At 34.5% G+C, this 13315-nt stretch overlaps 2 long non-coding RNA genes across 2 annotated transcripts in view; both read right to left on the bottom strand.

Moving 5' to 3' along the window:
• The window catches only part of LOC138127757 (uncharacterized), a 299284-nt gene that overhangs the window by 214640 nt on the left and 71329 nt on the right, over positions 1-13315 (bottom strand). The gene's annotated exons all lie outside the window — the stretch shown is intronic.
• Positions 3114-4983, bottom strand: LOC138127765 (uncharacterized). Its single transcript, XR_011158398.1, has 3 exons — positions 3986-4983; positions 3849-3923; positions 3114-3789 (listed from the first exon to the last, which is right to left on the bottom strand). It is a non-coding gene; the product is annotated as an uncharacterized lncRNA (long non-coding RNA).

The raw sequence follows: 13315 nt of genomic DNA, 5'->3' as shown, positions 1-13315 counted from the left end.
AACCGTATCCCAGTAGTTATATGAGGCGGATCCTTTTTCACAAAAGCGCGCGAAAATTTGAAATGTGTGTAGACCTGTAAAAGAGGGGCCGATCCTAGCTCACAAGAGCGCTCGAAGATTTGAGTTGGTCAATGTCCTTGAAAAGTAGTGGCCGATCCTGGCTCATTCGATTGTGTCAGTGTTTGGATTGTGTATTGACCTGAAAAAGTGGGGGCCGATTCTAGCTCATTACTTCTTGAGTGGCAAAGTGGACGGTTCGACGGTTGTTCGCTGCGCCAAGATGTTTGATTTCATGTTGAGATGTAAATGTGAAGGGGTGACCGACGTTAATTCGAAGCGGTTGCAGATTTCAATTCATTCGTCGGACGTGTAATTGAAATGTCGTTTCGAACCGGTGGTCGCTCTTGATGTCAGTATTGCAGTTATTATTTCCGTAAAAGTTTGCTTTTCTGTTGCGATGAAAATTTGAGTTCGATTCAAAGCGGTGGTCGATCTCTTGGTTTAGTCGTTGTGTGTGTGTGCGTACAAGTGTTTGATTTTCTGTTGAAAATTAAATTCAAGTTCGATTTAAAGCGGTGGCTATGATTTCTTGGTTCAATCATTATTTCCGTAAAAGTTTGCTTTTCTGTTGCGATGAAAAGTTGAGTTCGATTCAAAGCCGTGATCGATGTCTTGGCTTAGTTGTTGTGCGTGCGTGCAAGTATTTGATTTCATGTTGAAATTTAAATTCGAGTTGATTCGATCATCGAGCGCTTAAAAGTTTGATTTGATGTTCAAGTGAAAAAAAAAGCGTTTTTGTGGTTGTAAAATTGTGGCGCCTTATAAAATGAAGTTCGATTTTGGATTAACAGCAGCAACACCAATAGCAAAGATGGCCTAATAAAATTGTGTGTGTGTGTGATGGGAAATTTCTTCTCATAAAATTGTGTGATCAACCATCGGGAGATTTTTTATTGTGTTATGTGTTTTAAAAAAATTATTATGCGATTTCTTCTCATAAAATTGTGTGATCAACAGTGTCCGGACGAAATAGTACCGGACAAGTCGACCAGTACAACTTTGCGTAATACTCCACTCACATATAAACACGATTCAGCTGGTTCGTTTTCAATAACAGGGAACCAGCTGAATCGTGTTTATGTGCGAGCGAGGGATTACGCAAAGTTGTACTGGTCGACTTGTCCGGTACTATTTCGTCCGGACACTGGTGATCAACGATCGGGAGATTTTTTATTGTGTTATGTGTTTTAAAAAAATTATTATGCGATTTCTTCTCATAACATTGTGTAATCAACGATCGAGAGATTTTTTATTGTGTTATGTGTTTTAAAAAAATTGTTATGCGATTTCTTCTCATAAAATTGTGTGATCAACGATCGGGAGATTTTTTATTGTGTTATGTGTTTTAAAAAAATTGTTATGCGACTCCTTATAAAATAAAGTTCGATTTTGGATTAGCAGTAACAACACCAACAGCAAAGATGGCTTCATAAAATTGTGTGTGTGTGTGTGTGTGTGATGGGAAATTTCTTCTCATAAAATTGTGTGATCAACGATCGAGAGATTTCTTGTTGCGTTATGTGTTGTTTTCTCATAAAATTGTGTGATGAACAATCGAGAGATTTCTTGTTGCGTTATGTGACGCCTTGTAAAATGAAGTTGAACTTGATTCATGCTCCCTGACATGATTTGAATCCACTTGGAACAAAATTGTGTGTTGAACGATCGGGGGATTTCTTGTTCCGTCATAATTGGAAGTGTTAAAAAGGATAAAATTTTCTTTAATATCATCATAAAAATTGTGACATAACGTTTCTATAATTAAACTATCTGTATCCGTATATAAACGATTAACTTTGTCTTCATATTTTCGTTTCAAGAAAGTGTAAAAAAATCGTAAATAATAGTTTTACTCAAATCTAAAATTGTGAAACCGACATAAAGGGGTTTGTCGTATAACACGTATTCCTTATTCATCTGTATTGCAACAAATTTTTTTGTTGAAAATAGAACAATTTTTGAAATTTGGTCTTGCAATACAATTTTCCACCCCCGGCTTTCTACCATTACTATGCGATGATGTGACTAATTTTACGTTTACTCTTTTATCCACTGATTCCATTGTATTTCCGAAAACGTTGTTATTCATTAATTTAAAAACATCGTGTTATAAAGCGTTTGTAGATTTATTACGCATCTTTGTATTTAAATCGATATAGGATTTTAGTCACGGTGCTTGATTAAACTTTAGAACGCGATGAATTTTTGTCAACTTTAATCCTTGCTGAAGTGCTTGTTTTAAGTTTCTGTAATGTAAAATGTAATGTCTTTTATGATGTAACGTTGCACAGAGTTTTTGTGTTTTACCGGTAGGTGGTATGCAACTATATAGATTTAAAATGATTAGATTTATTTACAAAAATTACTACTTCTACTACTATTCTATGCTAACTTAAAATTTATGGTCTGTAATTAGATATACCTATTATAAATTAAAATTTAATTTTTTGCTTATATCCATACAACTTGATATGTTGGATTGGGAGAGTAGGATAAAATTAAATCAGAATTTGTATGTAAATTTCTATTATAATAAGTGTGTTTATAATCTAGACATTATGCAATGTATGGTGCGATTAATAAAGTGACTCTAGAAAATTATAGTCTATTTTTAAAGCCTAAACCTTCAAACAATTTTCATTTCGGAAAGAACAATTGTATGAGTACACACAGTTGAGATCACAATAAATCCAATTAATTAATCAATTGAGAATAAAATGAGGAAAAAAGTGCGATTTTTGCAAGGTTATTACTGTATTCTATTTAAACGATAAAGAAGAAGAAGAATGTTGCAAATATGACTAGGAAATTTATGCAAAAAATAGAATGTGGTTTGGAAGGAGAATTGCAAAGATACAAGTAATTTTAAATCCGGTTTTAGAAACAAAATTATTTGAGATAAAAATGAATAATCTACAAATGCAGTAGTTGTAACATCACGTTGTTAAGTATTTTTATCAATAATAATAAAAGATATGGGTTGAGTTGCGTAAGATGTTGCACTCACAAAAATTTGAAATTAAACAATATAGATTTAAAATGATCAGGTTTATTTACAAAAATTAATACATAATCACTGTACTATTCTAAGGTGGAATAAACTTTACGTCACTCAGAACGTTTATCTTCGGTTTACTCACTTTCTTTAAACTGAAGTTATATTTAGACATTTAAAAAAATTTGAATCTGACACGTTTATCTTCGGTTTAGTCACTTTCTTTAAACTTAAGTTATATTTAGACATTTAAAAAAAAAATGAATCTGACTGTAGATCTATCTATTCTAAATTAAAATTTAATTTTTTGCTTATATCCATACAACTTTTTAATTGAGCCAACATTTTTTTTTCTTCCGAATCCAATTTAATTTTTTTTTTTTTGTACATTTAATGTTTTCTTTTTCAACTTTCTCTCTCTTACGCAAACGACTTATATAATATTTTTTTAACTGTCCCTCCCACATGTTGGTCATCATCCCCACACTATCATCACTAGCACTAGCACTAGCACTAGCACTGTCCGATTCACTGTCCGATTCACTGTCCATATCTCTATCCTGCAACTCCATAAGATTTTTCCAACACTTCCCCTTTCCAGGGCCTGCATGGGCTGGTGTGGCTGGAGACACTATCTTTGGAGTCGCTTCCAAATCGGGGATTACATTTTCAGCTGATGCAATCATCTCATTTTCAGCTGATGAAATCATCTCAAAGTAATCCCCAACGGACAACTGAAAATTTCATAAAAAATATTATCAAATTCACTTAAAAAAGTTAAAATCAAACTTACCGCTTCATTTAGGACTGGCAGTAATGGACAGGCCATAATCTTGGAGGAGGTGGAGGCGGAAACTGATGTGGAAGGCTATAGATATGATAAAATATTTTCTATTACAAAAATGAAAAAAATATATAAACAAGTCTTACCTCAGGAATAAACTTTACGTCACTCAGAACGTTTATCTTCGGTTTAGTCACTTTCTTTAAACTTAAGTTATATTTAGACATTTTAAAAAAATTTGAATCTGACTGAAACTATTAAACGTTGACAGAGACTGAAGACTAAAGCGAAAAACAAATGGAAAGCTTAAGTAAGAAAAATAATGCATTCGTTGCAAAAGAAACCTTTCCTTCATGCAGCTGGGAAGAAGTCTACCCACTCCGATATTTGCAAATTTGCAGAATTTTATCATCCACAGGAACGCACATTAAATAATGTGGGAAGGCGAATGTTCTGTACGCCAGTATTTTTCCAGACTGTTTTATCCGTGAGAACCGCAATGGTGCAATTATATATTATTTAAAAGAAAAGCGCGTTCAAAAATTCCTTCATGCAGCTGGGGAGAAGTCTACCCACTACGATATTTGCAAATTTGCAGAGTACGCCAGTATATTTCCAGACTGTTTTATCAGTGAGGACCGCAATGTTGCAATTATATATTATTTAAAAGAAAAGCGCGTTCAAAAACAAAACTTGGGAAGGAATAAGGTGAATGTTTCTCTGTTCGTTCTGTAACGCGTTATTTCTTCTCTCTCTCTCTCTTTTCTTAATTCATTTTTTAACCTCCATCAAAGCTTTATTTTCCAAATTCATGGTTTTATATAATATACTTTTATCGACTACCATAGCGAAAATACAATTTTGGCGTACTGATTCAAGGAGAGAAAGTGTCACTTTGTCTGTCTAGGCAGGTAAAGTACTTTACCTGACTCTGACTAGGCCTACTTACAAATATTTTGAAGCGTACATAATAAATAATTAATCGTAAGTGGAAGAGTCGGTTTTGAATAAAACAAAAATTGCAAAAACAATTCTTGGCGGTATTCACCAACAACCAGCACAGTCCGAAACTTTCGCCGATATAGAAATTTTACAAAAATCTGAAATGGAGAAAAATCAAAATACTTGTTTAATTGGCGAAGATGTGGAAAAAAAAGTAGTCATATTAACAACATAGTAGCAAACACTTCCAAACCTTTTTCAATAGCTGCTCCTTCAACGTCTGGTATCAATTTTAATAATCCATCTGGTTGTACATTCACATTTAATATATATAATAAATAATAATGTTCTAATAATGAAATAGTTATTTACTTTCTAAAATATAAATCTACAGTTGAAGTAAGCAAATAGATTGACTTCCGTAAGTAGCAGTGAGGTGGTAGTCGATAAAATCTTGTATGCAACACGGCAGTAAAGTGTCTTTATCGAACTTGTTTGCTTGCTCGACTCGGCTTCGCCTCGTCTCACAATCTGCAAACTCGTTCCATAAAGTGTCACTTTACTGCCTTGTTACATAAATAGCTATTTTCGAAGCGCTTTCAAAGCGAACGTTAAACCGTTTGTAAAGCGATATTAAGCGTATATACCAGCCAACTGTTTGCCACAAACCGGTTTCAAACCGTTTGTAAAGCGATCTCAAAGCGATTTATTAGTTAAGCGTTGAATACAAAGCGATTTCAAACCGTTTGTAAAGCGATATTAAGCGTATACATCTGTTAACTATTTGCGACGCTTATTGTATTGAAAAGTTGTTTTGCGTTCAAATATTGATAAACGCATGCTCAGCCATATCAGTACAAACAAACTTTCGAGGTATGTATTTCCATAAAGGAGAAGTATAATTTAAACACTCACATATAGACCCACTACCGAGATTTCCTTTTGTTTATTGTGCTCTTGATTATTATTAGTGTAAAGATGGATTTTACCTTAGAAGTTGAACTTGCAGCACAAGAGGCTGTAGAAACCGTTTACAAAAATTTCTTTCAAAGTGCCATTTCTCGCACTGAACCAAACAGTGTCAATAGTGATCTTGCATTTTTATTGAACAAGAAAGATTTCATTATATCAAGTGAAATTGTATTATATGCCGCACCTTATGGGAAAAAAATTGGTCTTTTCACAATGTGTCGCTTGTTAAAACGAAAAATAAATGTAGATAATTATCTCAATAAGATCGTTCATATATGCGTAAAGGCAAATTGTGAAATGTTAAGTTTAAACGAACTAGATAAACTTTTAATTGCTCATAATTTAGAACGTTATATTTCTCACAAACTACATGTTATAAAATTACTATCTGGATTTAATCTTGTCGACGCATATCGTTTGGAATACCCGGTGAAAAATATTTTGAAGAATAACAAGGACATCAACGCATGCATCGATGAATTCATCTGTCGAGCAGCGCACCTGGCGGACAGTCAAAACCTGGAAACGTTTACCCAAGCTGTATTGTTGAATAATTCTTTATATAAATTCAAGCCTTTAGAAAACCAAACGCATGCTGTCATAATGACCTGGTTGACGAAGAACATCTCTAAAGGAAAAAATGATTCTGAAGCTATGCTGGGTTGGACATGCGGTCCAGATTCTGCGAAGTGGCCTTCGACCGATTTGAAAGATTATGAAGAAACAGTATCTTTATTGAACATGTTATCTTGAGGTTTTTGTGTGAAAAATAAAACTGTTTAAATATATTTGATTGTGTTTTATTCATAAAATAAGTATTACATTATTCCTAAAGATAGAATACACTTAAATAAGTAAATTACATTAATGCACAGTATTTATAGAACTAAAGAAACAATATTTCAGTGGGATTCTTCCTGTTGGGTGCTCCCACCCAAGGTTGTCCATCTGACTTAGTCACCTGCTTAAGCTGGCTCTGTGAAAATCAATAATAATAAGACATATATTTTTAATCTTACAAAGAACTCTATTTGAACTTTATGTTTCGAATTGATATTCTTTCTTTTCTCAAAGCGCTTCCGAAGCGAACGTTTTATTTTTAACCGTTGAATACAAAGCGATTTCAAATCGTTTGTAAAACGATATTAAGCGGATACATCAGTTAACTGTTTGCGACGCTTATCGTATTGAAAAGTTGTTGTATAATTCTGAAACTAAATCTCTTTTAACCGAAGTTTGCTTTGATGGAACCATTCTGATGTCTTATTCGATTATGTTAGCTTCACGCAATTCCTCAATAACAGAAACAATTTCGTTAGAGTGACCTGTATAACCTGTTGACTGAGATACAATTAATAATCTCAATCTATTAACTAACTCATTTGGATCATCCCAATATACGTAGTCAATTGGATTATTAGTTAATTCTTTAAACATCCCTTTCCCCAATGTTTTCTTTTTTGTTGTTTTTGGTGTTTCATAAGATGCTTTCTGTTCAAAATATAAAGGAGCGATTATTGATTTATATTTATATGATCTTGTTCCCTGTATTTGTCCACCAGGATGAAAGTTTTGTCTGCGGACATTACTACTGTCTAAAATTGTCTTATAGGTATATAAATCTTCTTGAGTATAATTTTTTGTCGGTTGTCATGGTTTTGAATTTGCAACGCCTTATCGAGCCTTACCGAGTTTCGTGAATGACCCCCTAAGTAAGTATATTATACCATGAATTTGGAAAATAAAGTTTCGATGGAGGTTAAAAAATGAATTAAGAAAATAGAGAGAGAAGAAATAAAGCGTTACAGAACGAACGCAGAAACATTCACCTTATTCCTTCCCAAGTTTTGTTTTTGAACCCGCTTTTCTTTTAAATAATATATAATTGCAACATTGCGGTTCTCACGGATAAAACAGTCTGGAAATATACTGGCGTACTCTGCAAATTTGCAAATATCGGAGTGGGAAGACTTCTCCCCAGCTGCATGAAGGAAAGGTTTCTTTTGCAACGAATGCATTATTTTTCTTACTTAAGCTTTCCATTTGTTTTTCGCTTTAGTCTTCAGTCTCTGTCAACGTTTAATAGTTTCAGTCAGATTCAAATTTTTTTTAAATGTCTAAATATAACTTAAGTTTAAAGAAAGTGACTAAACCGAAGATAAACGTTCTGAGTGACGTAAAGTTTATTCCTGAGGTAAGACTTGTTTATATATTTTTTTCATTTTTGTAATAGAAAATATTTTATCATATCTATAGCCTTCCACATCAGTTTCCGCCTACACCTCCTCCAAGATTATGGCCTGTCCATTACTGCCAGTCCTGAATGAAGCGGTAAGTTTGATTTTAACTTTCTTAAGTAAATTTGATAATATTTTTTATGAAATTTTCAGTTGTCCGTTGGGGATTACTTTTCATCAGCTGAAAATGAGATGATCGCATCAGCTGAAAATGTAATCCCCGATTTGGAAGCGACTCCAAAGATAGTGTCTCCACCCACATCAGCCCATGCAGGCCCTGGAAAGGGGAAGTGTTGGAAAAATCTTATGGAGTTGCAGGATAGAGATATGGACAGTGAATCGGACAGTGAATCGGACAGTGCTAGTGCTAGTGCTAGTGATGATAGTGTGGGGATGATGACCAACATGTGGGAGGGACAGTTAAAAAAATATTATATAAGTCGTTTGCGTAAGAGAGAGAAAGTTGAAAAAGAAAACATTAAATGTACAAAAAAAAAAATTAAATTGGATGCGGAAGAAAAAAAAATGTTGGCTCAATTAAAAAGTTGTATGGATATAAGCAAAAAATTAAATTTTAATTTAGAATAGATAGATCTACAGTCAGATTCAATTTTTTTTTAAATGTCTAAATATTACTTAAGTTTAAAGAAAGTGACTAAACCGAAGATAAACGTGTCATATTCAAATTTTTTAAAATGTCTAAATATAACTTCAGTTTAAAGAAAGTGACTAAACCGAAGATAAACCTCGAGATAAACGTTCTGAGTGACGTAAAGTTTATTCCACCTTAGAATAGTACAGTGATTATGTATTAATTTTTGTAAATAAATCTAATCATTTTAAATCTATATAGTTGCATACCACCTACCGGTAAAACACAAAAACTCTGTGCAACGTTACATCATAAAAGACATTACATTTTACATTACAGAAACTTAAAACAAGCACTTCAGCAAGGATTAAAGTTGACAAAAATTCATCGCGTTCTAAAGTTTAATCAAGCACCGTGACTAAAATCCTATATCGATTTAAATACAAAGATGCGTAATAAATCCACAAACGCTTTATAACACGATGTTTTTAAATTAATGAATAACAACGTTTTCGGAAAAACAATGGAATCAGTAGATAAAAGAGTAAACGTAAAATTAGTCACATCATCACATAGTAATGGTAGAAAACCGGGGGTGGAAAATTATATTGCCAAATTTCAAAAATTGTTCTATTTTCAACAAAAAAATTTGTTGCAATACAGATGAATAAGGAATACGTGTTATACGACAAACCCCTTTATGTCGGTTTCACAATTTTAGATTTGAGTAAAAACTATTATTTACGATTTTTTTACACTTTCTTGAAACGAAAATATGAAGACAAAGTTAATCGTTTATATACGGATACAGATAGTTTAATTATAGAAACGTTATGTGACAATTTTTATGATGATATTAAAGAAAATTTTATCCTTTTTAACACTTTCAATTATGACGGAACAAGAAATCCCCCGATCGTTCAACACACAATTTTGTTCCAAGTGGATTCAAATCATGTCAGGGAGCATGAATCAAGTTCAACTTCATTTTACAAGGCGTCACATAACGCAACAAGAAATCTCTCGATTGTTCATCACACAATTTTATGAGAAAACAACACATAACGCAACAAGAAATATCTCGATCGTTGATCACACAATTTTATGAGAAGAAATTTCCCATCACACACACACACACAATTTTATGAAGCCATCTTTGCTGTTGGTGTTGTTACTGCTAATCCAAAATCGAACTTTATTTTATAAGGAGTTGCATAACAATTTTTTTAAAACACATAACACAATAAAAAATCTCCCGATGGTTGATCACACAATTTTATGAGAAGAATTTTCCCATCACACACACACACAATTTTATGAGGCCATCTTTGCTATTGGTGTTGCTGCTGTTAATCCAAAATCGAACTTCATTTTATTTTTATTTTTTTATAAGGCGCCACAATTTTACAACGACTCAAACGCTTTTTTTTTCACTTCAACATCAAATCAAACTTTTAAGCGCTCGATGATCGAACCAACTCGAATTTAAATTTCAACATGAAATAAAATACTTGCACGCACGCACAACAACTAAGCCAAGACATCGATCACGGCTTTGAATCGAACTCAACTTTTCCTCGCAACAGAAAAGCAAACTTTTACGGAAATAATGATTGAACCAAGAAATCATAGCCACCGCTTTAAATCGAACTTGAATTTAATTTTCAACAGAAAATCAAACACTTGTACGCACACACACACAACGACTAAACCAAGAGATCGACCACCGCTTTGAATCGAACTCAACTTTTCATCGCAACAGAAAAGCAAACTTTTACGGAAATAATAACTGCAATACTGACATCAAGAGCGACCACCGCTTCGAAACGACATTTCAACTACACGTCCGACGAATGAATTGAAATCTGCAACCGCTTCGAATTAACGTCGGTCACTCCTTCACATTTACATCTCAACATGAAATCAAACATCTTGCGCAGCGAACAACCGTCGAACCGTCCACTTTGCCACTCAAGAAGTAATGAGCTAGAATCGGCCCCCACTTTTTCAAGTCAATACACAATCCAAACACTGACACAATCGAATGAGCCAGGATCGGCCACTACTTTTCAAGGACATTGACCAACTCAAATCTTCGAGCGCTCTTGTGAGCTAGGATCGGCCCCTCTTTTACAGGTCTACACACATTTCAAATTTTCGCACGCTTTTGTGAGCCAGGATCAGCCTCATATAACTACTTATCCCGTATTACTCATCTTTTACAACTCGTTTTGTGTGGTACTTGGTGGGATCCAATTTGGTGATGCCGTTGCCACTTTCTGGGGTTTGATTTTTGTGGACTGTATTTTGGGTTTTCAATTAAAACAATAGCTTCTAACACACTGCTATATTAATTTTAAAATTTAACAACTTACACTGAAACAATACTTAAACTAACATGTGGTAAGTAAATCGAACTTGGGCAAAAACAAAACGGCAAAGAGGCCGAGGCCTGGGTTGAGGTGCTATTTATAGCGTTGAGGGCGCATTTTGGAAAATAGTTTTGCGCGTTGGCGACTTCGAGAAAATGCAGGGTGGTGCTGACATCTTATAAGGATAGTTACAGTTGCTCGAAGCCGCCAAGATTTAAACGAGACGCTACACGTTTATTGACAATCCGTTGCTTAATTATTAAATGTACACCACCAGGAGCATAGGAGCTGGTGGCAACAAACTCTCGGCCGCGAGGGAAGAATAATCTGAATCGTCTGAGATTAAGCGACGTTTACAGATACTCGTGTTAACGTGCGTCGGTCTATATTAACCGACAAATAATGGTCCAATCAATAGGGAGTTTTACCTTGCAAAAGGTACAGAAAAGTTTATACTTAGCAGGTCCGTCTACGTTACAAAGAGATCAAAAAGAGTAAAACAGTAAACTTCTACTGCATCGTGGACTATGCCCACCGTGGGCACTACGTAAAAAAAAATCGCACCCTATTGCTCTACCTCTGTGGTGGTGTGGAAAAGAATAAAAAGTACAAAAATAAAAGAAATTCTCGATTTCTACACGTTGTAACTACGAAACTATTGATCTGACAAAAAAACATAAAGAACAAAAAATGTAGAGAAATAATAACTTAGATAGACATATCTCGCACGGATAATGAAATAATCACAGAAATGTGTTTTTCCACCCCTATTCTCCAGTATGGCGGGGCGAGCGGCAACCCCCCAAGGTCGCAAACTCGGGAATATTAATAATATGTCTAATAGAAAATACCTGCCAAGTATAAACTTTTCTGTACCTTTTGCAAGGTGGAGCCATTTTTATGTCTCTATTGACTGGACTATAACGAGTGATACCTACTTAGAACCGTTCTAGTGGTTTCACGTAACATCCCAGAGCCGGCTTAGGTCCGCCTTCGCCAACCCACCGTTTACCATTCTTGCCTTTTACCCACAGATACTTTACTGACACCCTGACACGGTCGGAGCGAAACGCGTTCGACCAATCATGTTGCTATACGTGTTTTGACGTCACAATTTACCTCTCGCTGTTCCGTTTTCCCATGTTCTCTCTTTAACAATTTGTAACCTACGGAGCGCGGAAGAATATTATCATCGGTGACTTCTGTTTTCTTGGAATCAAAACAAATAAAAAAACAGTAATTTTAAAGTAGTGGTTTTACAACCAAAATAAATAAGTAAACAACGTGAGCATAGGTAATTTTATTAAATAACAAATTGAATCTGAATTTTTTGGAACATAGATTATTAAAAGGTTCATCAAAAGAGTAAAAACACTTCATAAAAAAATAATAAGTTATATTATATATTATTATATTATATAGGTTGTTATAATAATTTTTAAAACGAGATGTTTATTAATTAAACAACAATACGAGTAGGTAAAATCAACAAATGTTCATAACTATAAAATTGCCAAATACAGCGTGTTATTGAAATGCGTTAGGAAAATTTAAACGGTGATAGAACTCATGAAAACAAATTACTTTTCTATTTACCATTTTTTCGAAAACTCAAATTTATGCTCGAATTTATTTTCACCGTATTCCGTGTCATCGAGTCGTTTATGGATGGGACGGTGAAAGAACAACGGCTTCGTACGGAAAACGTTAACACAAAATAAGTAAATACAGCAAAAATCGAGGCCGATAGGTCTTGCAGTTTACTTACTGACACAATTTAGTCACGTCCTTCATCTGCATGTGGGCGTGTTTACAATTTATTAGAAAATTTCCCGTAATCATCGTTAAAAATGTTGCAAGTACACTAATCCGGAGTTAACAGACATGGTGCTCATCTACTGGGAAGCTTTATCAAATGTTGATGCAACCAGGCGTATGTATGTATGTAGGTGCATGAAGAGATTTCCCGGTCGCCAAGTTCCCTGTGCACGTACCTTTGTGAATGCTGTCGAGCATTTAAGGGTTTATGGGACTTTTAGTCCTGTCCTGTCCTGTTGACGAAGAACCGAATGTTGTTAGTTGCCGACGACCTGCATTACGAATTGACGTTTCTAGTTTTACAATTTGCAGAACGCTGCACGAACAGGGATTACATCCGTATCATCTTCAACGCGTCCAACACTTAAAATCAAAAAATCCACCACCTCGAATTGCATTTTGTCAATGGCTTCTTCAAAAGGTCGTAATTGACCAGTTTTATCGCCAGCTCGTTCACCGGACTTAAACCCTTGTGACTTTTTTATGGGGCCATTTAAAACAAATTGCGTATGAGACTCCAGTTGACACCGAAGCAATTCGATA

The sequence above is a fragment of the Tenebrio molitor genome, chromosome 4 (assembly GCF_963966145.1).
Source record: "Tenebrio molitor chromosome 4, icTenMoli1.1, whole genome shotgun sequence".
NCBI lineage: Eukaryota > Metazoa > Arthropoda > Insecta > Coleoptera > Tenebrionidae > Tenebrio > Tenebrio molitor.
This window is presented reverse-complemented; position numbering and strand designations above follow the sequence as displayed.